This window comes from Bubalus bubalis, chromosome 15 (assembly GCF_019923935.1).
Source record: "Bubalus bubalis isolate 160015118507 breed Murrah chromosome 15, NDDB_SH_1, whole genome shotgun sequence".
NCBI lineage: Eukaryota > Metazoa > Chordata > Mammalia > Artiodactyla > Bovidae > Bubalus > Bubalus bubalis.
In genome coordinates, this window is record NC_059171.1 from 41,483,629 (window position 1) to 41,510,414 (window position 26,786).

A 26,786-nucleotide genomic window follows, 5' to 3' on the forward strand; every position below is an offset into this window, starting at 1 on the left:
GGGAGGAGAGGGTGAGATGTATGGGAAGAGTAACATGGAAGCTTACCTTTACATATTTTACCATATGTAAAATAGATAGCCAATGGGAATTTGCTATATGGCTCCAGAAGTTCAAACAGGGCCTCTGTATAAACCTAGAGGGGTGGGATGGGGAGGGAGATGAGAGGGAGGTTCAAAAGGGAGGTGATATATATATACCTATGGCTGATTCATGTTGACATTTGACAGAAAACAACAAAATTCTATAAGGCAATTATCCTTCAATAAAAAATTAATTAAAAAATAAAAGCATGAGATATTTAGTTTAATTCCCATGTTTTCTCCTAAATAATCTTGGCATACTAATCATTGCACCTATATTTTTAAATTAAGAAAAAGCCATTAGTTTTACCTTAAAGTACTTTTAAATTCACTGCTGGTATAGTTTACACTTATGTAGTGATTACAACCAAAAGAAAATAAATAGAAACCAATGTCATATAATTCTCTATTCACCTAAATTAAAGAAAGATATTGGCATAACTTTGTGTTTCCATAATCTTCATATACTCTTCAATCACAGCATTAGCACATGACTTCCTAAAAGTCCATCTAACCCTCTCCTCCCTAGTCCCTTCCATCTCACCCTCTCCTCCCCTCTCCACATGTCCATAAGTCTATTCTCTATGTCTGTTTCTCCATTGCTGCCCTGTAAATAAATGTTTCAGTACCATTTTTCTAGATTCCATATGTATGTGTTAGAATACAGTATTTATCTTTTTCTTTCTGATTCACTTCACTTTGTATAATAGGTTCTAGGTTCATCCACCTCATTAGAACTGACTCAAATGCATTCCCATGGGAGACCTGGGTTCATTCCTTGGGTTGGGAAGATCCCCTGGAGAAAGAAATGACAACCTACTCCAGTACTCTTGGTTGGAGAATTCCATGCCCAGAGGAGCCTGGTGGGGCTACAGTCCATGGGGTCTCAAAGAACTGGACACAACTGAGTGACTTTCACTTTTTCTAAATTATGTCCATAATGTGGCTTACAAATATTTTTTTAATTTTTCCGTAATTTAAAAAAAATCAAGAAGACTATAAAGAAATTATTCTATTGATAAGAGTTTTTATTCTTCATTAAAATTCCTCACTATTAAAATAAAACTGTAAATGATAATTTGTACATAAAAAGATTTTTTACATACTTCCTAAATATAAACAGTGATAAACCAATACTGTTCAAATCATGTAAGATATGCCATCATAAGCCTGATAAAATGCCTTATTAAAAACAATTTCAATTTTTACACTTACGTTTTCATGAATATTTAAAAGTTTGTCACCTCATCTATTCAATGACAATAAAATCCAAGAAATAAATTTAATTAATAGTTTCTGATATTTATATTTATATTATGCAGCTTAATAAGAGCTATATTTTTCCATCAACATCTTTTCATCTTTTATTAATGACTGTTTAGAGGAGACACTAATCTGAATTGCAATATCCTGAAACATGTTAGTATTTACTGTTACAAATTTTGAAATTGCAAAGACATAGAAATCAACTCATCAACTCATAAAGCTGCTACCTTTATCCATTTTTTTTGTTGTTGTTTCATTTTGTTTTGGGAATAAATTGTGGAAAGGTTAGTTAACTAGCAGTTGAAACAGCAGTCATTTTCTCTGTAGGCAAGGAAGCAAGAACCCAAGTTGAGTGCTGTGGGTGGAGATAGAGAAACTAGCAAAGCTTTTGGCATTTTTAGAATTAAAAAAAAAAATGCCTCAATGCCTGAAGAGTTTAAAGTTAATAGTTTGATTTACCATCAAAACAGTTGCCCAAATGCTGAACCTGTGGGGAATGGTAGGTTAAAGTCTAAGCCAAAAACCCTTGAAAAGCAGAGCAGGTTTTGTAACATTCTCAAAATGCTGAGAATGGAGCTTTAAAGTTCAAGTCACACTGGTAGAGGGGCTTTGGTGAAAATAATAGGCATTCAACTGAATTCCCTGGAGATTTATGCCTCAAAAATGAGGCAAACAAAAGGTACCATTCCTAGAGCATGGTCCAGTTTTGAATCAAGGCAATCTTGGATTTGATTAAGCTGATAGCTCCCACGTGTATCTGCCTTCTAGAGGAAAAGATGTCTTCTCTCAGGAGGAAGTTAATATTACTGGGAGCTACACTCTTTAATGGAGAAGGCAATGGCACCCCACTCCAGTACTCTTGCCTGGAAAATCCCATTGACGGAGGAGCCTGGTGGGCTGCAGACCATGGGGTCGCGAAGAGTCGGACACGACTGAGCGACTTCCCTTTCACTTTTCACTTTCATGCATTGGAGAAGGAAATGGCAACCCACTCCAGTGTTCTTGCCTGGAGAATCCCAGGGACGGGGGAGCCTGGTGGGCTGCCGTCTATGGGGTCGCACAGAGTCGGACACGACTGAAGCGACTTAGCAGCAGCAGCAGCACACTCTTTAAAAATAAATAAATGCATAAAATATATGCCATTAAGTGAAAATTGCAAGTCATTTGCAAGTCTTATCATTCAATACAAATGACAAAAAAAAAGATGAGACCAAATGACCAAAGACTAAAAGACATAATAAGAGATGAAGTTATTGGGGTTATCTGAAAGGATTTTAAAATAATAATTCATATATTCAAAAATAGCTGTAATGAGACAGAAAAAAAAATGTTTTAATGGAAATTTTCATCAAATTAGAGGAATCTATAAAATAATCCTAAAACTTAAAATCAGACTAAGAAATTTGAAACCTCAATATATGTGTTTAAGAGCAATTAGAGTAAAACAGAAGTCAGGATTGATAGATTTGAAGGTGGGTCAATAAAAATATGCAAACTGAAAATAAAGAGAAAAAATAAAAAGTACAGAAGGGAACATAATACCTATAAATGATTCAGTCAATTATTCTAGCTTGCATGTTGATGATGTCTCAGAAACTGAGGAAGAAGAATGAACAAAATCAGTATTTGAAAAGTTGATCTAAGATTTTTCAATACTGAGAAAAGGTATATACCCATAGATAAGCAAGATAAATACAAAGAACATCATATCTACCAAAGTCAAATTATGAAAAATAAAGACAAAATAAGAAATAAGGTCAAAGAAAAATGAGAAATAATAAGACAGAGATTTGACCTCTCACTAAAAACGATGGAAGCTTAAAAAAAAAAAAAAAAGATCTATTTTAAGTATTGAATCAAACAACTACCAACATAGTATTATATATCCAGAGAAAGTAGTTTTAAAATTAGGGCAAAATAAAGTGTTCAGGTAAATCACAGCTAAGAGAAATTACCAGTAGTTCTTTTTTTAAAAGAAATAGCAAAAGAAATTCTTTGGGCCAAACAACAATGTTCCCTAAGGAAAATACTACAGTCTGTGAGGCATCATAAACATTAACTACACAAAACAATAATCATACTACCTCCTAGAATTTCAAATATATGAGAAAACAAAAAGCAAAACCAAACAAACAAAGAACCCTGTTCTCAGTAACGCAAAACACAAAATGGAAGTTAGCAAAGTTAAAGAATTTTTGGTAAAGCAATAAAAACGATATTTCAAAAGCTCCATGAGTTGCAAATGCATGTTTTAATATTTCGGATAAACATTAAAGTAATAAGAAAGAATTAGGTAATGAACATGTTAGTAGAGGAAAGCAAAAATGTTATATTATCTTGTGTTACACAAATGAAGGCAAGGAGCAAGATAAGAAATAGAGTAAAGTAGATGGGAAAAACATAAAACAAATAGTCGAATGACTGATATAAATGATCATTGGTAAATGGATTAAATGCTCCAAATAAAAGTCAAACATTGTCATAATAGATTAAGTAAAACCCAAGAATTTAATGCTTATAAAAGACATGTTAATTATAAAGGTACAAATTGAGTGAGTGACAAGATGGAAAAAAACATCAAACACTAGTAAACAGAACATTTAGAGTCATTTCAGAAAAAGAAAACTTAGAAAAAGGCAGAATATAGATAAAAAAAGGACATTTAATAATGATTTATAATCCTCCATGAAGAGATCAAAATTTTAAATTTGTATACTTTCAATGGCATATACATGATCATTTCAAGCTAAGCTCAAAACCTGGAGTATAATATTTATGCAATAAATGGTACCTGATTTTGAAATTCACTGATAAAAGATAGTCATTATTACTGTGTTAGCCCACATTTCATTTTGCTCATGTATCTGCTCATTTATTTATTTACCAGATAGTAATTGATTGTATACCAACTCCCAAGTGCTGTGCACTGGGTGGACAACAGACATGAATTTTATATTCACATAAATTACAGTCAGAGCAGGAGATGGATGCTTAAAAAACACAGATGAATTAAATATCATGAACTCTATAATTTATAGGCAAATATTATAAAAGAAAATATTGGCAAATATCTATTAACCCTATCATGTAAAGTCTCATTGTAAAGTCAGGTATGTTGCAGTTGGCCAATTATAATTATTGTGATATTTAAAATTTATTAACACTTTTCAATGTTCAATAAGCAGCACAATTTTTACACAGACTTTTTTTTATTGTTTACATACTAATTGCAAATATACCACAAAGCTCCCATTACATTCCATGTATATAAAATATGGGAACACAGAAATATTCTCCAGTAGAACTTCCACAGGGTGTGTTTACATTTAATTAATGACATTAACAATAATTTAAAATTCAGAATTCTGAAGTTTTTCTAATTTAATATATGGTAAAATTGATCATTTTAAGTATTTATATGTTTATTTTGATTTTTTTAATGAATTTGCTCACCCTATCAAAAAGCAGATATGAATCAAAAGGTTCACCTTTCCTTTTCTATGGAAAGAAAGGGAAGGATTGAAAAGTCATTTTTGTAATTTCTAAACTGTGATATTATGCAGTTTATTTTTTAATATCTAAAATTTTGTCAGGATGTGAAACAAAAAATCTCGAACAAACCCCACACAAAAGAAATGTGTGCTCTAGCAGTGCACAAAATACTACTGAAAGTCACACAATTCTTGGCTTGCAAACCAAACCATTATTAATTTTTCTTTTAATTTAAAAAGACTCTATGGTTAAGATTTAAACTATTTTTATATATGCTTTTATCACAAATGTGTTTTTCCTTTGAAAAACAAACCACAAGTGAAAATTGATCATTTTCTTTTGTGTCTGTCTCTTCCGTTTGATATAGGCTTCCCTGGAGGCTCAGATGGTAAAGAATCTGCCTGCAATGCAAGAGACCTGGGTTCGATCACTGGGTCAGGAAGATCCCCTGGAGAATGGAATGGAAACCCACTCCAGTATATTTCTGCCTGGAGAATTCTTTGAACAGAAGAGGCTAGCAGGCTACAGTCCATGGGATCACAAAGAGTTGGACACGATTGAGTGACTTTCACACACACTCATCAGGAAAGGAATTGTTTTGTCTGCTTGATTTCCTGTCATAATTCTCAAGGATTTTAAAAGGTAACTGGCACACTGCCATATCAATAGATATTTGCTCAGTAACAAAATGAGTGAACGAATAATGGAATATTACACATATAATAATTTATTTTGATACCACATAAATATAAATATATGTATTTGAACATTACAGTCCAAAACCATAGTATGAATGAAAAGAGACCTATGAGGAAAGTAACAGATTCAGAAATATTTGTGGTTCTAAGTGAATGGTGACTATTATGTCTGGTTTCTTAAAAATAGAGTGCACTATTTATATAAGGAAACATAATATAAACAAAACACCCTACATAACCATGAAGAATGCTATTTTAAGAGCCTATCTGTTACTCATGTATATGTTTTTGTTCTTTATTTGAATTGTGTATTATAGTTTCTTTCATGGATGTCATCAACACTGCATATACATATATATGAATACATGTATATATATATACATATATATATACATGTATTGTATGTGTGTGTGTATATATATATATATATATATATATATATAAAATTAGCTCTGGTGGCTCAGAGGTTAAAGCGTCTGCCTCCAATGTGGGAGATCTGGGTTTGATCCCTGGGTCAGGAAGATCCCCTGAGAAGGAAATGGCAACCCACTCCAGTATTCTTGCCTGGAGAATCCCAGGATGGAGAAGCCTGGTAGGCTACAGTCCACGGGATTGCAAAGAGTCAGACATGACTGAGCAACTTCACTATATATATATATATATATATATATGCAGATAAACAGATACAACAGAACTTATATCAGTAACATCTATGAGAGGAAAATATTGCGATTGAGCTGCTTTTAAGAATATATATGATTTCTCTGAATTTACAGGAAAAAAATCAGTCTCCACACACCACCAGTAAGATTTTTCACTGTTGCTCAAAAACATGGAATTCATCTGCACCTAGCAGTTGGACTATAAAGAAAGCTGAGCACCAAAGAATTGATGGTTTTGAACTGTGGTGTTGGAGAAGACTCTTGAGAGTCCCTTGGACAGCAAGGAGATCCAACCAGTCCATCCTAAAGGAAATCAGTCCTGAATATTCATTGGAAAGATTGATATTGAACATGAAACTCTAATACTTTGGCCACCTGATGTGAAGAACTGATTCATCGGAAAAGACGCTGTTTCTGGAAAAGATTGAAGGCAGGAGGAGAAGGGGACGACAGAGGATGAAAGGTTGGATGGCATCACCGAGGTGATGGACATGAGTTTGAGTAGGCTCCAGGAGTTGGTGATGGACAGGGAAGCCTGGTGTGCTGCAGTCCATGGGATCACAAAGAGTCGGACACAACTGAGGGACTGACCTGAACAGAACTGAACTGAAAATAATATTATAGAGGATTCATATCATGAATATGTTTTGTAAAAGTAAAGATTACCTTGTCAATTATTGCCCGAGAGTTTTCTTTGTAAAAGTTATTGTGAATTTTAGTTTTCTAATTTTCCATTTTGTATACTGCAATACACAGAAAACCACACTATATAAAATAGTATAGCACAAAGAACAAACATGTTTTATTAGCACACTGTAACAAGTTTTACTGTAGCTTTATTAATATTGTCTTAATCTCCAAATATAAAGAAAGAAGTATGATATTGTATCATGATCATAGGAATATTTTTATGGCTAATCTTATTTTTTCTTAGAGGAAATCCAATATATTTTGCCAAAAAATTTCCTCGTGTGATAGTGAAAAGAAAAAAAGAAACCTAACACATTAAAATAAGACAGAAGCAGGAAACCTTGCAATAGATTGAATGAGTATTTCTATTTCTGGGAAACTTAGACATGTCCTGTGGGGACAACAATCTGAGGTATGGCATATATTTGGTTTAAGGAATGATTTCTGTCTGTCTGAGTCAACACTTACTGGATGTCCAACTCATGCAGAACACTGTGCTAGATGCTGAGAATATACAGAGGGGCAGAAGACCTGGTCCCTGCCCTTAGATGAGCTTACTATTAATTGGATCATTGTTTTCAACCACTGAACAGGGAGAAAACCAAGACTAATGACGAAAATACATTTTTTCCAAAATCCTATTAAATCTTATAGTGTTATGAGTCAAGTATAGTATAACTGAATAAAGTGTTGGCCTTGACATTAGAGGTCCTAGATTTAAAATTCTAACCTGCAGCTTATCAGTTAAGTGACCTCAACAGAGTTAAATCATTTCTCCGAATGCTTCTGCTCACTTGTAAAATAATCACATTGAGACTGTATTTCTGATGTATGAAAGTTTCCAGTAACATTCTGATAGAACATGTTAGCAACTTATTTTAATAAATGTTTAGTGCCTGCATGTTTAGTATATTATCAATGAATCTAGAATTATAATAAATTAGATCAAATTTGACAAGAGAGAACTTGACAAGATGAGCTTGAACAGTTTTGCTTTCTGTAATCTTTTGGTTGATGATTTGGTTGGGAAGGAGGATTTGTCTATCCTACTAAACGTTGCAGAAAGGTTTTCTTGTGCTAAGCAGAAGAAGCAATTAGGCAAATTGCTAATTAAAGATTTGGTGTCTAGAGAGAAGAAACAGAAGATCAAAACTTCAACCATGTGCATCAAGCTCAAATATACAGATTCTTCCAAAAGTTTAATCTCTCAAAACCTCCTAATTCCAATGTATGATGGAGTATTGTTAAATTGGGCTTCCTTAGTGGCTCAGTGGTAAAGAATCCACCTGCCAATGCAGGAGATATGGGTTCAATTCGTGAGTCAGGAAGATCCCCTGGAGAAGAAAATGGCAACCCACTTCAGTGTTCTTGCCTGAGAAATTCCACAGACAGAGGAGCCTAGAGGATTATAGTCTGACATGACTTAAGGACTAAACAACAACAACATTGCTAAACTTGGTATCACTGTGATGATTTTTTACAGAATAAAATGACCTTGCAACAAAACTTTAATTCATAATTTTAACCTGGAGAAAAGCTAAATACTTTGTATTTAGCTTCTGCATCTGAAAAATTTGTGCTAACTTGTATCTCATTGACTATAGTGTTTCATGGATGTTAATTTAATTACTACTCATAGTGATATTTTAGTAGTTAAACTTAATAGAGCCATAAGTTGAAGCCTAAATTGTTCAAAATCTCTGTTTATACATCTGGACAAAATATTCTAACTATTTAGCCCAAGATCCAGTGAAAGGAGCAAATTAAGTTTAAAGCCAAAGTAAGTGCTTAAATTATTCAACCACTTATTATTAGATGACAAATATCACACATCATATGGAGACAATAATCTTGACCTATCTCAGGAAATTGTGAGGACAAGTCTAAAACATATAACCACATGCTTACACAATATGAAGCAGCTATGCTGCCATATGTATATATCCAGTGCTATGTATCTGTGTGTGTGTATATATATATATATATATATATATATATATGCATATATATCCAGTACTATGTATCTGTGAAACCTTCAGTTTCCAAGTCTACACTTCCTGGACTCTGCGATGATTGGCCTAAAACGTAGGCTCAGACTCAGAAAATAGTACAGCAGTGTAGGGTAGCGCAATTATGTTGTAAAAGTGGAACCATGTTCCGAATAGGAAGCAGATGCATTCTCTGAGAAAAACAAAAAGAATGTGAACTCTTGTCAGCAGCAAATTAATCAATCTCTTTCTTCTTTACAGGGGCTATGTTAAAACTATATCTAAAATAGTTAACAAAATACTAAATTTAGGAGACTGCAAGTTTAAAGAGAATAGTTCTAGACAATTCTAAGAGAACCAGATTTTTCTTTTTTCTAATGAGGTTAATAATATTGCAAATATGATGCTGCTGAGTTGTGGAGGAAAAACCTTTGTTTTCTTGAGAGCTGATACTAGTCAATAACCAAAAAACCCTTATTTAGGGGTTGCCAAAGGCTACTTTATATCCATTTAAGTAAGGGCAATATCCTCTAAATACATTAATCTGTTTAATCTTGTATCCATCATGGCTCCATGCAGAGGTTAATGGTGGAGTTTTGCTGTTAGAAAATGTATAACATGTTGTATCTTATGAAAAAGAACCTTTATTTCTAGTTTGATAATGTCTACCAGTAATTGAGAATCATGACTATGTCAAGCACAGTGCATGCCCCCTATAAAATTGTCTATTTTCCTGTAACATCCCTATGAGGAAAATATATTATTATCTCCAAGTTAAAGCTGAAAATACTGAATCCTAAAAGTAAAGTAATTGAGGAACTTCCCTGGTGGTCCAGTGGTTAAGACTCTGAGTTTCCACTGCAGGGGATGCAGTTTCAGTTGGAAAACTAAGATCTCAGATGTGCTGTGGAACATGGCCAAAATAAATAAATTAATTAATTAATTAATTGGTTCAAACTGGTTATAGCTTAAAAGGATTCAAATTCAGGTGTATCTGAACTCTATTATCCATTATGAGATGCTGCTCTAGTCTTGGAGGTCTCACTCTATTGTTTTTAAAGAAAAAAAATAATTCATTCAACACTTTAAAATATTTTTTTTAATTTTATAAAATTTATTTTTAATTGAAGGATAATTACTTTACAATGTTGGTTTTATTTCTGTGAAATATTTTTTATAAACCAAGCTGAATTTTGTGTGGCATTAACCATACACGTTGCTTACAATTATTTCCAGTAAAAATCTTTGAAGAATCACTCCTGTATTACTATTGAAATGAATGTATTTGTTTACCTTATGTCAACTTCCTCTGTGAGCAATTGAGGGCTCTGTTCCTTTATCTGCAACAGTCAAACCCAGCTAAAAACACTTGAGGCAAGACATCTCAAACTTTCTCTAGTGTCAAGCAACATTTCTCTTTAGCCCAGTCAGGTTCAGCTTTGAGCATTACTGTGTAATTTTAATGACTTATTATTTTTAAAGGTGGGGAAGGGGATGGAGATTGACTATGTGACACAACTTACCTGAAGAAGTTTCATTTCAGAATAAAACAAATATGTCTTTGGATAAATGTATCGCCATTAATAAGTGTTTTTATACTACTGGGTGATTTTGATTCCTCAAGGTCATTTATTAATTATAAGAAGGAAAATAATACACTACATTTTACCTAAGTGGAATTTATTTCTTGCCTAAGCAAAAATTTACTTTAACCCCAAGTGCAGAATATCATATTTGAAATATTCACCTAAGGCTAAGAATTATTTTGTACTTCACATTCTTACTGCTTATCTACTGAATTTCAACTCTCAGACTCAGTCTAAGCCATATAAGGAGGAGATAGAGTCCTTTGGTAAAGACATTTTTATAATGGTCAGATTTCATTTAATGGAGCTCCAAATTAGAAGATTATTGACATTTGTCAGAAAATCAGTGTTCTGGTCTCAGATCCACCATAAGACAGGGAGTAGCTCACAGACTTTGTCTATGCCTTTGTGTGTGTGTTCAGTCTCTCAGTCATGTCCGATTCTTTGCAGGCCCACGAACTGTAGCCTACCAGGATCCTTCTGTCCACAGAATTTTTCAGACAAGATTACTGGAGTAGGTTGCCATTTCCTTCTCTAGTTCTCTTTATTATTTCTCCATAATTAAAAAAAAAAAGGGATGGAATATCCTGCAAACCTTCATGCTTGATATATGTATTAATTTTCTACTGAGATAATATAAATTAAAATTCCAGTATATAGATGAGGCTAAAATACACTGCAAGTTCAAGTTGACATGTTTCTTTTATTTTTTCAATCTTGTTCTTTTCTTCTTTTTGTGCCTATATATTTCCTAAATACTAGTATAAGTTCTCTTTAACCACAGGCATGGCACTGTGGTACCTTTGCTTGTCTAAGCACACAGCTGAATTTAAAAGTAGAGTTATAGGCGACTCTGCATAATACTCCTAAGAATCTAAAATAGAGTCGATATATGTATATGTATAACTTTGTATATGATTCACTTTGCTGTGCACCCGAAACTAACACAGCATTGCAAATCAACTATACGTCCACAAAATTTTTAAAAGTGGGGAAGAGGACTTCTCTAGTGGTACAGTGGTTAAGAATCCCCCTGCCAAAGCAGATTTGATCCTTCATCCGGGAAGATCCCACATGATGCGGAGCAAAAAAATGTGTGTGCCGCAACTACTGAGCCCTCGCTGTAGAGCCCTGCTCCACAACAAGAGAAGCCACCACAATGAGAAGCCTGTGCATGACAAGGAAGAGTAACCCCTGCTTATCACGACTAGGAAAAGCCCATAGGCAGCAATAAGACCCAGATCAGTCATAAATAAATTAATAATTTTTATTAAAGTAGAGTGAGACTTCCAGATTCATCAGGGGAAAAAAAATGAAAGCTATTCCATAGAAAGTAGTACTCTCCTAAAGTATCTTCACTTGTTACAGAAGCTAACTTCTGTGCTCACTGAGCACAAAGCATCTTGAAGGTGAGAGAGCAGGGGAGGGGTCCTAATAATCAGTTCATTCCTATGAAGGCAGGGGCAAGGTTTCACAAATTCCTTTTTGTTTAAAAGAAAAAAAAAATGTTGTTTACAATAAGACATTAGACCAGAAAGCCTGAATAATTTGTTAGGAGGAATATAAATCTAAGCAAAGCAATGTATATTTATTCAAGTGCGTAACTTGAAAATAAGAGCAAATTTTCCTGAAAAGTCTTTTACAAAAGCAAACAAACTCAGCCTTGTTAAGTCATAATGACAGCACAGCACTACCTGGACTTCAAAATAAATAAATAAATAAATAAAGCCCTGCCTACTTGTTTCTCAAAAATACCAACAGCTGATGATTTGACAGCATTTTTTGGCCTTTAAAATTCACCTTTGGTCCATTTTGTCAGTGGACACAATCCTTTACAATCCTTTCCGCAAACAGTTTGTGGTCCCATTGCAACCTCAAATGTGTCAGGTTTTTTCAGCGTAGTGGGACAGGGTGAATCTCCCTTATTTTTTCCTTCCCATTTCAATATTTCAAGTTTGCCCCAGGTGTCTTGTCTCAAGTAAAACTGCAGCATCAGACATACTGGATTTTAGGCCAAGTATTAGTTTATTGAAGTCAGATGCACAAATGTAGTGATTTTCATAGCTAGACACTTCCTACAATCTATGCACTTTGTTCTTTTTGTTGTGTTGTTTGTCATTTATTTTGATTGGAGAAAAAAAAAAAAGAGCTTTAATTTCATCTTTCCAAATCTTTTCTTGGACTTAATAAACAAATGCATCAATATATATTTTATATTTTGAGAATATATTTGTGAATGTCATTTTACACCTTAAGAAATTTAAAATTCACTGGAGGGTGAATGGGAGAAGGCAATGGCACCCCACTCCAGTACTGTTGCCCGGAAAATCCCATGGATGGAGGAGCCTGGTGGGCTGCAGTCCATGGGGTCACTAAGAGTCAGACATGACTGACTGACTTCACTTTCACTTTCCACTTTTATGCATTGGAGAAGGAAATGGCAACCCAATCCAGTGTTCTTGCCTGGAGAATCCCATGGACAGAGAAGCCTGGTAGGCTGCAGTCCATGGGGTCGCACAGAGTCGGACACGACTGAAGCGACTTGGCAGCAAGAGGGTGAATATTCAGAATTTTTCTCAAAGTATCCTAGAGTCTTAGCTCTGTTTACCAAGTATACATGGAACTCCATTTCCAAGGTATTAGTCATTCAGTTGTGTCTGACTCTTTGTGACCCAATAGACCACAACCCAACAGGCTCCTCTGTTCATGGGATTGCCTAGGCAAGAATACTAGAGTGAATTGCCATTTCCTATGCCAGGGGATCTTCTGACTCAGGGATTGAAGTTGCATCTCCAGTGTCTCCTGCATTAACAGGCAGATTCTTTACCATTGAGCTTCATGGAAAGCACAAGCAATAGGTATATTGGCAACTGAAAGCACGGCTCAATTAGATAGGTTAGGAACAATGTCATAGAAACATTTGCTGTTGACTGTGACAGGAAAGTCTAAACCCTTTCTAAGTTCTATATTTATCATTTGTCATTCTTTGACATTAAATTATTTGGTTAATGAATAGATTCTCTGTGCTCTCTTGAGATATCTAGTAAGCCTTGGTTTATCTGTTGTCTTAATCCAAATCAAAAATAATCCAGACAAAGAGCAGTCACCACTAGTTTGAATCCATCTTTGATCAAGTGTTTTATGTATGGACTATGGAGAAGATTGGTTGGATCTCCTTGTGGTCCAAGGGACTCTCAAGAGTCTTCTCCAAAACCACAGTTCAAAAGCATCAATTCTTTGGCACTCAGCTTTCTTCACAGTCCAACTCTCACATCCATACATGACCACTGTAAAAACCATAGCCTTGACTAGATGGACCTTTGTTGGCAAAGTAAGACTGCCTGGAGATCCAACCAGTCCATTTTAAAAGAGATCAGTCCTGGGTGTTCTTTGGAAGGAATGATGCTAAAGCTGAAACTTCAGTACTTTGGCCACCTCATGCAAAGAGTTGACTCATTGGAAAAGACTCTGATGCTGGGAGGGATTGGGGGCAGGAGGAGAAGGGGACAACAGAGGATGAGATCGCTGGATGGCATCACTGACTCAATGGACATGAGTTTGAGCAAACTCCAGGAGTTGGTGATGGACAGGGAGGCCTGGCATGCTGCTATTTGTGGGGTTGCAAAGAGTCAGACATGGCTGAGCAACTGAACTGAACTGATGGAGAAGACAGCTCAGGCTTCCAGGAGAGTAGAGATTCAATGCCAAAAATGATAAAAATAGAATAATTCCAACATGAAAATTAAAATAACTTTACTGGGAGCAGAAGAAGCACAGGGGAGAGAGAATCCTTAATACTTCTGTGCTATAGTCCACAGGTTCTTACACTTTAGATTCATCTCTGTAAGTGAATCCATGAGATCAACAGTAAAGAGGATGGAGAAAAGAAGAAAAATTTAGATTTTAGAGTTGCATCAAAATTAAAAGAGAATAAAAAAATACAAGATGTTTCCAAATAAAAGTGAAAATGTGATTTGAGTATGTATTGTAATGGTATGTCAATCATTGTCATAAAGTTTTCATGGCTTTTATTATAAAGAAATATTAAAATATTCTCTTTTCTAGTCTTCATAAGGAATGCAAATCATAAAATCCAAAGAGATGGATTTCTGAGGAAAAAATATTCCCAGAACTGGAGGATGCTATGCCATTCAAGCACTTTCACATGCCTAATAACAAAGTCTTTTTTAATATAACAAAGAAAATTATACATAAGGACCTATTGTATAGTGCAGGGAACTATACTCTATATTATGTAATAACCTATATGGAAAAGAATCTTAAAAAGTGTATATATACACATATTTATTTATAAAATATATATATATATATAACTGAATCACTTTGCTGTGCACCAGAAACTAACACAACTGTATTTCAATAAGAGTTTAAAAAGATCAAAAAAGAGGTATTTATATAACCCAAGAAAGATACAGTCCCCATTGTATAATTTTATTGAACATTTTTTTTTCTTTTTTTGTTATCTGACTCCCTTCTAGAATGTAGCCTTTCTGAGGGCAAGGATTTAGTTATTTTGTTCACTGCTTAAACATAAGATCAGTGTTAGAGGCAAAGCTGGATCTAAGGAAATAATTGTTGAATAAGCTAATTTGGTATTTTCAAATTCACTTTAGCTCAGTTAATCCTTGCCCCTCAATATCTTATGAGTCTAATTTACCTTCAGCACATACACATTAGTATATGCTGCCTTCTCATTTTCCACTCAATTCTCAATGGTTTGAGTCATTTTTGACAGTCCTGTGTACAGTCCTCTAAACCCCTGCTATATTCATTCTGTCAGATGACTTTATTTCAAAAGCTACTCTCATTTCCTGACATCTGTACCCATCATTCACTCATATCTTCTCTCAGATGTAAAACATATCCTTGTAAGTGTCTATCTTTACACGTTGTAAATGTCTGCTCTATGTTCTGAATACTTGCCCCATCAGTGACTCACTTTCAGTCTTGTATCTTCCTTGTCCATGTTTTCTTTATCTTTCGTCTATCGTCAAATTCAAGTCGATGTTGCATGAGGACTTAGTCCTTCCTCACCCCTTTTAATCAGCTACTCTACTTTTTCTCTCTTTTCTTTTCTTTCTCCCCACCTGTCTTAGTGACTTTGAGCTATTATAACAAACACTATAAACTCAATGGATTATAAAGGGCAGAAATTTATTTCTCAGAGTTCTAGAGGCTAGGAAATCAGAGATGGAGTCACTGGCAGATTTTATGCTTTGTGAAAGCCTGTTTCTCGCTTCACACATGACTGCCTTTTTCTTATGTCTTCACAGGATAGAAGGGGCAAGGGACCTTTCTCAGGGCTCTTTTATAAGAACACTAATTCTATTCATGAAGGTTGTACCCCTATAACACAATCACCCAAAGACCTCACTTATTAATACCACCACTCTTTGAATTAGTATTTAAACTTGAGAATTTGAGGGAACACACACATATAGACCATAGCATCACCAAATATTTAAAGCGATAATGCAGGTACCTCTTGCTCACTATACATTTCTGTGTCAATTTGTTGCAATTTACCAACTCTCATCTATGTCAATAAAGCTTCCATTTTCAAATCCATTTCTCTCAAACTTGAATAAATTGTCTGACCGTATCTCAGCCAAGGGCTAATATTGTTACTACCCTTAGATAAAAAATCAAGTCTTCTTTTGGTATTTGCAGTACATGCTAGAAGTCAGGACAGCAATTCTGAACATTTTACTAGGAGATGGATGATATATTGAACCAGGCACATAGCTAAGTTCATTCCTTTCATTAAGTACTAGTTTACCAAAAATTAGTTAAAAGAGTGCAGTGCCTATCATGGTCCAGGAAGGTAGCAATGAACACAGAGCTAGCCATTGGGATAAATGGGTCTTACCATTACAATAATAGGTAAAATAAGGGAGAGGCTTACTATAGTAGTGTATGCATTAGGTCCCATAGAGAATGTGAAATATTTAACATAATTCAGTTTGGAATGAGTGAAGAGGCAGTCATAGGGAGGAGGTGACCTAGATACCAATATTTAAGGATGAATAGGAATTACCTAGTTGAAATATTAAGAGAAAATGATGAGAGATTCAGCCCATTGCTTCTCTAACATTAGTGCGATTATATGCCCTTGACTATTATAACTCTTGAAAATCTCCCCATTACTTCTAAGCAAATTATAAATTCCCAGAAGGGGCATAGAGACTATCTACAATGTGGTTTCAATCTGCCTTTCTATACATCCAACTATTCTCTATAAAATAAAATCACTTACCATTTTCTAGGCCAAAAATACGCTTTCTCATTGTGTTTTTGCTTCTCAATCTTTTTGTCCATGTAAACATCTCATCCAGTTCAGCGGTAAAGAATTCACCTGCCAATGCAAGAGACACAGATTCAATCCCCAGGTGAGGAAGATCCCCTGGAGAAGGAAATGGCGACCCATTCCAGTATTCTTGGTTGAGATATCTCATGGACAGAGAAGCCTGGTGGGCTGCAGTCTATGGAGTCGCAAAGAATTGGACATGACTGAGTGACTAAACAACAACAAAACATCCCATCAAATATTTACACAATTTGAAAAGATAGTTGCCAATTATTGCCTCTTTAATTAATTACCCCTTCTGAGGCAATTATTTCAATACTATGATAATTTTCTTTTCAATTTAAAGGACAAATCACACATTACCTAGGTTTGTGAATGTTTTTTATCATGTCAGTCAGTTCAGTTCAGTCGCTCAGTAGTGTCCGACTCATTGCGACCCCATGAATCGCAGCACGCCAGGCCACCCTGTCCATCATCAACTCCCGGAGTTCACTCAGACTCACGTCCATCGAGTCAGTGATGCCATCCAGCCATCTCATCCTCTGTCGTCCCCTTCTCCTCCTGCCCCCAATCCCTCCCAGCACCAGAGTCTTTTCCAATGAGTCAACTCTTCGCATGAGGTGGCCTAAGTACTGGAGTTTCAGCTTTAGCATCATTCCTTCCAAAGAAATCCCAGGGCTGATCTCCTTCAGAATGGACTGGTTGGATCTCCTTGCAGTCCAAGGGATTCTCAAGAGTCTTCTCCTCGTTAGCTTATGAATGTGTGTGTGTGTGTGTGTTATTCAGTCAGTCGTGTTCAACTCTTTGAGACCCATGGACTGCAGCACACCCCTTCAGGGTAAAAAACCCTACCTTAGCTGTTTTTTGTGTTCCTCACAACCCAAAGAAACAGTGCCTTTAAAACATTAGCTTTTCAATAAACTGTGGGCCAATATATAGTTTGATCAATAAATTTTCCTAAGAAATACAGTTCTGGTCATTTTGTTTTAGTTAAGAAAGTAATTCAAAAATTTTTCCCTAGACCTCCTTGATTTTATAAAATTCTTAGTTAGTTACCTCCTTATTAGTCCAACATAGCATTAGCTTGAAAACAAACTGGAAATGTTAGATTCACTACAAAAGCCAAAGACCTGCAATGAATCTCAGTATAATTACCTCATATAATTTTTGTAACAGAATACAAAATGTGTCATGGTGGAAAATATTACTTATTACCCTTGAAAAACAAAGTTCCATATTACTCAAGATAAGTACTTTCTCTCAAAGGGGTCCCAAATATTTGAAGTGAAGAAGTGAGGCACAAAATGTTTATCAATTTACATTCTACTAGGTACATTAAGGAATTAAGGAGCAGATCCCTATGATCATAGCTAAGAAAAACTATGTTAAAAGTTTTAGAGAAGGAAGTAGTGTGTTTTGAATCCTAGTCATTAATTTTAAACAACATCTAATCCGTACAATAGAGAGAAGAAGCCTGTATTTGTACTGTTTTGCTTTTGACCTCTGCCCCTTTTGTAAAACCCAGAACTTCCAATAATATGAAAGGATTTTGATACTGTACTTTAGTTTTAGCTTTTATAGGGGCATCAAGTTACCTCTCTTTGATTTGGCTTTTCCCCAAATGCTGATTCTATGCCTAAGTGTCCACCAGAGGCCAGGCAGTGGGTTTCTCTAAAAATGCGATGCACCTAAAAGATGATAGCTCAGTTAATAAAAATTTCAAGTTAGAAACATCACAACGAGCATGTGTTTCCATTCATAAAGTATGTCTTAAACACACACAAACTATTTTTTGTCATCTGGTTTTGTCCCATTTTGAAATTATTCTCTGCTGTTAATTAGAAGTGACTACAATTTGATTAATCTCAAACATGTGTCACGTATAAACAATGTGGAGAACTGAATTCAATTTTTTTTCACTTGGAGTATGCAGGGTGTTCACAGAAAGGAGACACATATATTTTCCAAATAATCTGAAATCTGATACTATCACACTAACAGGATATTATCAATGTAACATATTCTCAAATATAAATACATCATATTTATTTGATGCATTAAATCCACAAGAGAACTTAATTATAAGCAGGTTTAGACTGAAAATGTAAAAATTAAGAAGACTTCTTTCTCCTTTGTTATACTTCTAAAGCTTTCAATTTTGGAATCTGTTTCTTAACCTTGAGAATTCACCTGATCTTGGTCTCTGGTTTTTGATTTACTTCTTTTGTCAATAACGTCTCAGTGCTTGCAAACTCAGACAAGTATACATGGATTTTGCTTAAAGAAAGGAAAGTTTCAATTAACAAGGAAAAAATGTCTCTTTGGCTTAATTTGAATTATAATTATTGTTATAGGATATATACTAAAACACTCATTTTTCAATGTGCTAATTAAATTTCCATAAATGCACTCAGCCTTTAACCAGATTATAAAAGAAAAATCTCATGATAAAGTAGTTGTGATTTAAGAAACAATGATTCCAGTTAGGATTTTCAGTTCAACTTTCTAACCAAAAAATGGTTTTCTTTCTTATTACACAGCCTGCAGTAATAAGTGAAATATAATCCTAATTAATTTTTCCTACAGCTATATATAAATCAATAGTTGCAACATCCCAAAGGAAACACACACTACAGTCCTCCAGGTTCCTAATGAATGCAAATAGAATGACCTTTTTCTGACAACTATGAATATTGTTCCACAGTTTTACCATTAAAATTGCTGCTATCAGCAATTCATACAGCAAACATGGAGACTACAATAGTTGTAAATAACCATTCATTATGGCAAGAAAGGAATGGGAAAAACTAAGCCTAAGTTATGCAACTTTTAAGCCTCAGCCTGATTTGTATATTTCATTTTTCTTATTTTTTCCCACATTTGATCACAGTATTTATTTATACTTCTGACTCACATTAGAATTTATCTTTAGTTTTTTAATTTAATTTTTACTTTATATTGGAGTATAGTTGACTTAAAATGTTCTATTAGTTTCAGGTGTACAACAATGTCATTCAGTTATACATATACTTATGTCCTTTCTTTTTCAGATTTTTTCCCCATATAGGTTATTATAGAATATTGAATAGAGTTCTCTGTGCTATACAGTAGGTCATTCTTGATTATTTTATATTCAGTAGTGTGTAAATGCTAATCATTTTGATGTTGAAATTCTGTCTGTAACCACGCATCATTTAGATTCTTTCTTCTCTATTCCAGATGAAAAGACATTAAAATAATTCAATGTTTTATATTATTTACTTGAGAAGTTCAGTATTGAAATGTTTTTGCAAATGAAGTAAAATCACCAGTCAATAATATTATAAGGCTCTAAATACTAGAGTCAGATTATTAGGAGACTGTAATGATATTCCACAGACATATCTGTACAGAAAACCCTATTGGTGTACTTAACGTATCAAGACACAGTACCATTCATGTAATGAGCATGTGGATGAATTCAGAAGCTATGAAAACAGATAATGACATAAGAATGACACCTATGGGAACCTGAAGAAAAGGTAAGAAGCAATTCAATTGCCTTATTGAAGAACCACTTTATTCCAAAATGCAGTAACCCTGCGTGTATTTATGCTAGTGCATTTAGTTTCCCATGAAACTTCATTATAGCCATGACGATGTCTCATTAAGTGTAGAAGCTAAATTCAAATTGTATAAGAAGAGTAGTTGCTGCTGCTGCTAAGTCGCTTCAGTCATGTCCAATTCTGTGCAACCCCATAGATGGCAGCCCACCAGGCTCCCCCGTCCCTGGGGTTCTCCAGGCAAGAATACTGGAGTGGGTTGCCATTTCCTTCTCCAATAAGAGTAGTTAAGTTTGTTAAACTTAATTCTGTCACTCATAGATCTATATACTGGAAATTCCAATTGTTCTCTACAGTCAAGAATATAATTAGCCAATAGAATTTAAAAACTCATGAAAAATAAGACTGCCCAAATTGCAGCAAGTTTCAAAAGGAACTCACAACAATAATACATTTTCACAAAATTCCAAAAAATATTTCTTCCTTACCTTATTCTATGATTAATTTATATACTTTTGTACAAGACTGGAGACCACTATCATATAATTATTTGATATCTCAAATATGTATTAGTGACACAAGTTTACATAGACTCTATTTATAAAGATATATTAACTGTCTTTGGTAAGTAGTTGTACCACTATTTTAGTATAAAGTCAACCTACTCCACTTTCAAGTTGAGAGCTGTTTTAAACTTCATTCAATGTCTTGAAACAGTTAAGAGAGCATTTCTGTGAGTGTGGTTTGGGAACATCAGGCATAGATGGCATTTTTTAACTGTATTAAACAATCTCCTCTTGATGGCATCTCTCCTGAAGATGACTATACTCTCACACCTGTAATGCTTTCATGTTCAAAATGAATCCCTGCTACATCTCACTCAATATTGATCTTTAAGGCATTTCTCCCAATCCTTTTCCCAGTGTGGTCACTGAACAGTATCAGAGTTCAATAGGAAGATCAGCTGCTCATCCACTTTTTGCTAAAGCAATTTGTATTATGGATTTATTTTAGCAGTCTACAGTGGCAGTTGCTGTTTTTACTATTTAAATGCTTTGATTATCTGACCTTGCTTACTTTATCTTTCTAAGTGCTATTCATGGGCTTTAAAATTGATCAATAAGTGGGGATTCCTCTACAGGATTATGCTGAAATCAATCTCAATTCAGACTTTTCGTATTTTATGTTTATTACTAGATCCATCTTAATTGCATTCCTTATTTTGGTAAATAATTTTAAAACACCTAGTTGATTACAGAGGTAAGAGTCTTTCAAGATCCATGTATATTATAAAATAACTTGTATTCTTTATATGTTATTCTGTCCATTCTTTCAATGTGAAGTAGGAAAGAATTAGCCATAGATATTTTATTCAAATATCATTGCATTATAAATGAAGATCTATTCTATTAGAAGAAAAAACACAGCTTTGTATATGTATATATATATGAGTAACTGAAAAATCTAGACACACATTAATGTGCTATATTAATTGTGATAACTGTGAAACTTCAACCAGCACAGTCTATATATATATATTTTGCACATAAAAGTGTTTATAAGACTTTTAACAGGATAAATTAATACTCCATGTAAGAAAAATCAAAGCAAATTCTCAATATTTGTATTTCTGAAATTCAATAGGAAAAAAGCTATAAGCTTGCTGAATATAAAAAAAAGGAATATTCAGTATGAGAAAAAATTTTGTTTCACACTCTCACTATTAAGATAGGATATTTTACTCATTTCTTTGGATTGAAATAGAAGTAAATTAGAACCTTAAAATGCCTCTCAACTCAAATTATGAATTTCATAACCAAAATCCCATATTAATAATTCATGAATTTTAATAAAGATAAAATTCCTAAAATTAACTATGTGAGACACAAACATTAAGGAATACGAATTATCTTGCATAACTATTAAAGCTTGTGCTAAATTTTTGGTCTAATTTAGTTATATTTCATGACTCTGGGTGGTCACATGAAGCTCCTGAATTTTATCTTTGGATCAATTTATACTTACATTAGATTTCTCAAAGTCATAAATAAAAGAAATGCAGATATGAGTTAAAAAAGAAATTGATGTCATCTTTCTTAATCTCATTTTAAAATCCAATCTAATGTCTAAATATCTCTGTCATCAACTCTTACATAAAATTGCAGTGAAATATTTCCATGTATGTAAATGAGAGTATAAAATCTGCAATTTCAGAGGCCAAATATGCAAGCAGAAAAGAACCTGAGGTAAATAAATATATGACTATATACAGAAGATGTGCAATATTTTCACCCGTGCAAATACAATCTTTTTCTGCTCAAATAATTTTAAAAACTCTCATAGGACTAGAGAAATAGCACATATGTCCAATAGGTCTATACTCACATATTCATACTTTGGAATTATTGGCCAAAATGATTTAGTATGTAACAGCTTTCATTTTAGACTAAATTCTAGCCTATTATTACAATAATTTTTTTTCTGCAGCTTACATTAAATGAGACGTAAAGTACATGTGAATGAAAACAAAGCCATCACAAGATATTTCATTTTAATAGTTACATGTATGGAGTTAGGCTAGGAAAATTAAGATTCCGGAATACGAAAAGAATGAGGAAAATAAGAATTTTAATTCTAAATAGTTGTCATCATGGTATTTCTAAAAACTGTTACAACCAGTTACTTCCTTTCTACTGTTTGTAGTGGAATAGCACTTGAGATAAATCATTTTTCCAGAAAGTTTTGCATCTCTGTAGATCACAGCCCTGGCAAGACATGTCCATACCTTCATACTTTTTTCCTCAAGTGGGTAAATGTTAAGAGAGAAGAATCCAAGTTTCATGATGCAGCAACACAAAGCTGGGAAGTGAAAATTATGTTGCAGTGGAGTCTTGAAAATATGACTGTAAAAGTTAATCAATAAAATGTCTATTCCTGTCTATTCACTGGAGGCCCCAGCTGCATAGCTTCACTCAATCGATACTACAAATTATTACGATTTCCAGGTTCCCACTGGACATTCAGAACAAATCTTTCAAGTGTAACAGTCTTATACTGAGTATATGGTGTGTGTTCTCTACATTTATTTCAAAAAGAGAAGGGGAAAAATAAAATCTAAATCCTATGTGTTCTTTAAAACTTCAGCTCTATGGAAAATAACTTACGGGCTACCTTTTAATGTTAAAAACATCTTCCTTTTGATTGCAAAGTTTTGTGCATGTTTCTTTTTTAACTGTTTCACATTTAGTTAAGAAATGACTTACTCTAATAATAGATGTAGGTGATATAGCAACCTGGTTAACTCTGAATGTTTCCCAAAATAAATGAATGAAAGAAATACCTTTTGGATAACTTATCATACAGTCACTTGAATACATTATCACTGTTAGAGAGATACATATAGGACCCTGACTGACAAATATTTCAAATTGTAGCAGATCCCTTAAAATACACATTCTAGTTGTTTTTATGACTTATCCCAACACATTTAAAAAAATCATGTTTGAGGTATTCAATTTTTTCTAAAATAAAAAATTATAATTTCAAAAATGAGTTGCTGTTTTTCTAAATAAAAATCCCAGAATGTTTTGTTCTGTGAGATTATCTGCTCTCTGCAGAAAGATTCTACATTGATTATAAAATCTAGAAGCTACTCAAGACCTTAAATTTACCCTCCACACATTTTGTTCCTGTATCTGCTAGTCAAAATTCAAAGAGTTTTCCAGATAAAGGGATGACAGGTTAAGGGAACTAACTATAATACTTTCATGCGTTATGACACCTAACATGGTCTTTCTTTCTTCTGACTGGCGAACCCTATGGTGTCTGGCACTGCCCCAAACCAAATCAATTGGTAAATTTGATCAATTCATGCCACCTGTCGATTGAGTGGGAAAAAAAAATCAAAACTAATAAACAGAATATTTTGTTTGCTAAGCCAAAAAGGTTTTGATTTTTATTTGACATTTAAACAATAGTGTATTTTCCATGTACATTGGAAAACATATAGACACATATATCTAACATGTACTCATATCCTGTGACAATCTATGTTGAGGCTCTATTTGAAAAGAAAGATAAATGTGTTCCTCCTAAGAAAACACTGTTTTGATTATGATTATTTATCAATCCCTTTAAACTTTAATAACATTTTCTTATGTCTTAATATTTCTAATTTTATGATTTTTAAGATATTTAATTGCTAAAAACCATTTCAAATAGTTAGATTTGAAATCATGCAGTTACAATTTTAAATACTCTCTTAGATGATATCTGTATACCTTGCCAGCAGTTTCACATTAAGAGAGAATATCATACTTAATTTCATGATGAATCTATATTAGAAATTAAAGTAGATAAATATAGATCAAACATATAGAACTTAAGTTTGATTTTTCATTATATTTTAACTAGATGAATCACTGTCTAGTTTATTTACTTATAAAATTCAAGATTGAAAGCAGATCACTGCATGTCAGTTTTCAGATCAAAAATTATATTTTTGTGGGCATACTGAATAATGTGCCTTTATAGTACTATTTAACTGTAGAAAAAATGTTGGCATTATTTTAATAGCAATATGCTAACATCAAATACTATCATTAGTTTTATATGAGTTCACAACCATTTTTATATATTTCTTATTTTAGAAACATATCTTAGGCATATAATTCCCCTAATATAATTTTGCTTTTTTAAGACACCATAATATTTATAACAATAGTACATAACTATTAACAATAGTTAATAACATATAACAATATATGCATTCCCAAAGAAACTTTGCCCTATATGCTTTTAATTCTTGGTACCAATTTCTACCTTTTAATATTTGTTAAATGTGTCTTTTGTTGTTGTTGTGTGTGTCCTGGCATCTGATTAAAGGTACATGAATGGCAAACAGGGTTTATTACAGGGTTTGATTTTATTTGGAAGCACACAAAATGTTATCCTAGATTTTATAATTGTTTTACTGCCTTGTAATATTAAATCATTGAATTAAAACATAAATAAATTGCTCATGAATAAATTTCAAAAAATGTGTTTTTATATTTTATGTGCACTATACACTACAAATCAAGAAAGAAATGTTTACTATATTTATTATTTTGAAATCCTTTTGATAGGTATATCAAGATATGCATTAAGGAGTATAAGTTTAGAATTTGACTTCCAAAGAGCAGTTAAGATCAAATAAAATAAGCCAAATTTACTTCTGGCTGCAGGACTTTGTTCAAAGGTATGAGTGACAGGGGGAAAAACTTCAGGTGTGGATGCTTCATCTAACTGCAATTACTCGATTCAAGCAAGTTCAGCAAGTAAAGTTCAATTCTTTACAAACAGAAAGAGAGAGACTGAGAGAAGTTCATCTGAGCTATGCTACTTTCAATTTGTTTTTTGAAAACAGACTAAGAGAATGAATACAGAAAAAAAAAAAAAAAAAACAAAGATGATAGAATACTTAATTATCAGAACACCAAAATAAAAAAGAAACTAATATTTATTTGAATTCCCAATGATAAAATCTGAAAACATTGCAGAGATATAAAGTAATTGCATAAAGATTTAGATAATAAAAACAGAAATTAAATACTAGAGGCTTCACTAAGGACAGTTTTCATGAATGTTTCAGAACAACGTAAGTCTTTATTACTTTTCTTCATAGTTTCTTACATGCCTCAATGGTCTGATCAAAAATTTTCCACTCTCAATGTCTCCCAATTTAATAGTGTCTTGCTTAGAGCTGCTACTTTAACAAAAAAGAAAAGCAACAAGAGCCATATGTAACCTTTGGACTCTGAAAGGAGAAAGATGAGAATGCCATTGGCAGATAGGTGCTACAGAAACACAGTGTACTCTTTCCCTTGAATCCTACCTTCAACATTTCTTGATAGTTAACAAGAAAGTTGACTGCCACATCATTATTCAGAATCTGGAATAAGACAGTTACCGTTTTCAACATGTGCCATTTCAGTTAAGAAATGTTGCAGACTGAAAGTTTATCTATTTTGGAAAGAACAATATATTGAACAAGCTAGAATATTTACACATAACCTTTTGCAAGCAGAGAGAATTAAACATTTAGCAACTGAAGTCAAAAGGACTGACTTGATTTCACTTTCTAAAGTAAAACTTTCTGAAAAACTGAAAAACAACTCACTTGTAATCATTTTTTTCTTCTTCAGAAGCAATAATCCCTTCTGTCACTGTCTTCGGCTCTGCCTGGGGTTTTCTACTGTTCTGTTCTTGGCGAACTGTTTCTGCTATTTGCTCAGTTAGCTGCTCTTGAGTAGCCTTAAAGCTGGATTCCATTAGAAGAAGTTTTTCATCTTGACTGGCAAGTTCTTGGGCTGAAAGATAAAACAAGACCATTGCCTTTTAAAAAACCAAGCTAATCTGTTTTTTTTTTTCTTTTGTTTTTGGTTTAAATTTTATGCAATGCAACTTTGAGAA

General features: G+C 33.6%; 1 long non-coding RNA gene across 3 annotated transcripts; it reads right to left on the reverse strand.

Moving 5' to 3' along the window:
• LOC123329469 lies at positions 1 to 26,786 on the reverse strand. Of its 3 annotated transcripts, none has more exons than XR_006544933.1 (4): positions 26,494 to 26,786; positions 18,387 to 18,479; positions 16,741 to 16,839; positions 1 to 134 (listed from the first exon to the last, which is right to left on the reverse strand). It is a non-coding gene; the product is annotated as an uncharacterized LOC123329469 (long non-coding RNA). The 3 variants fall into 3 exon arrangements; XR_006544932.1 differs by lacking the exon at positions 1 to 134 and adding an exon at positions 2,723 to 2,943 and having other exon boundaries at positions 26,494 to 26,785; XR_006544931.2 differs by lacking the exon at positions 1 to 134 and having other exon boundaries at positions 14,905 to 16,839; positions 26,494 to 26,775.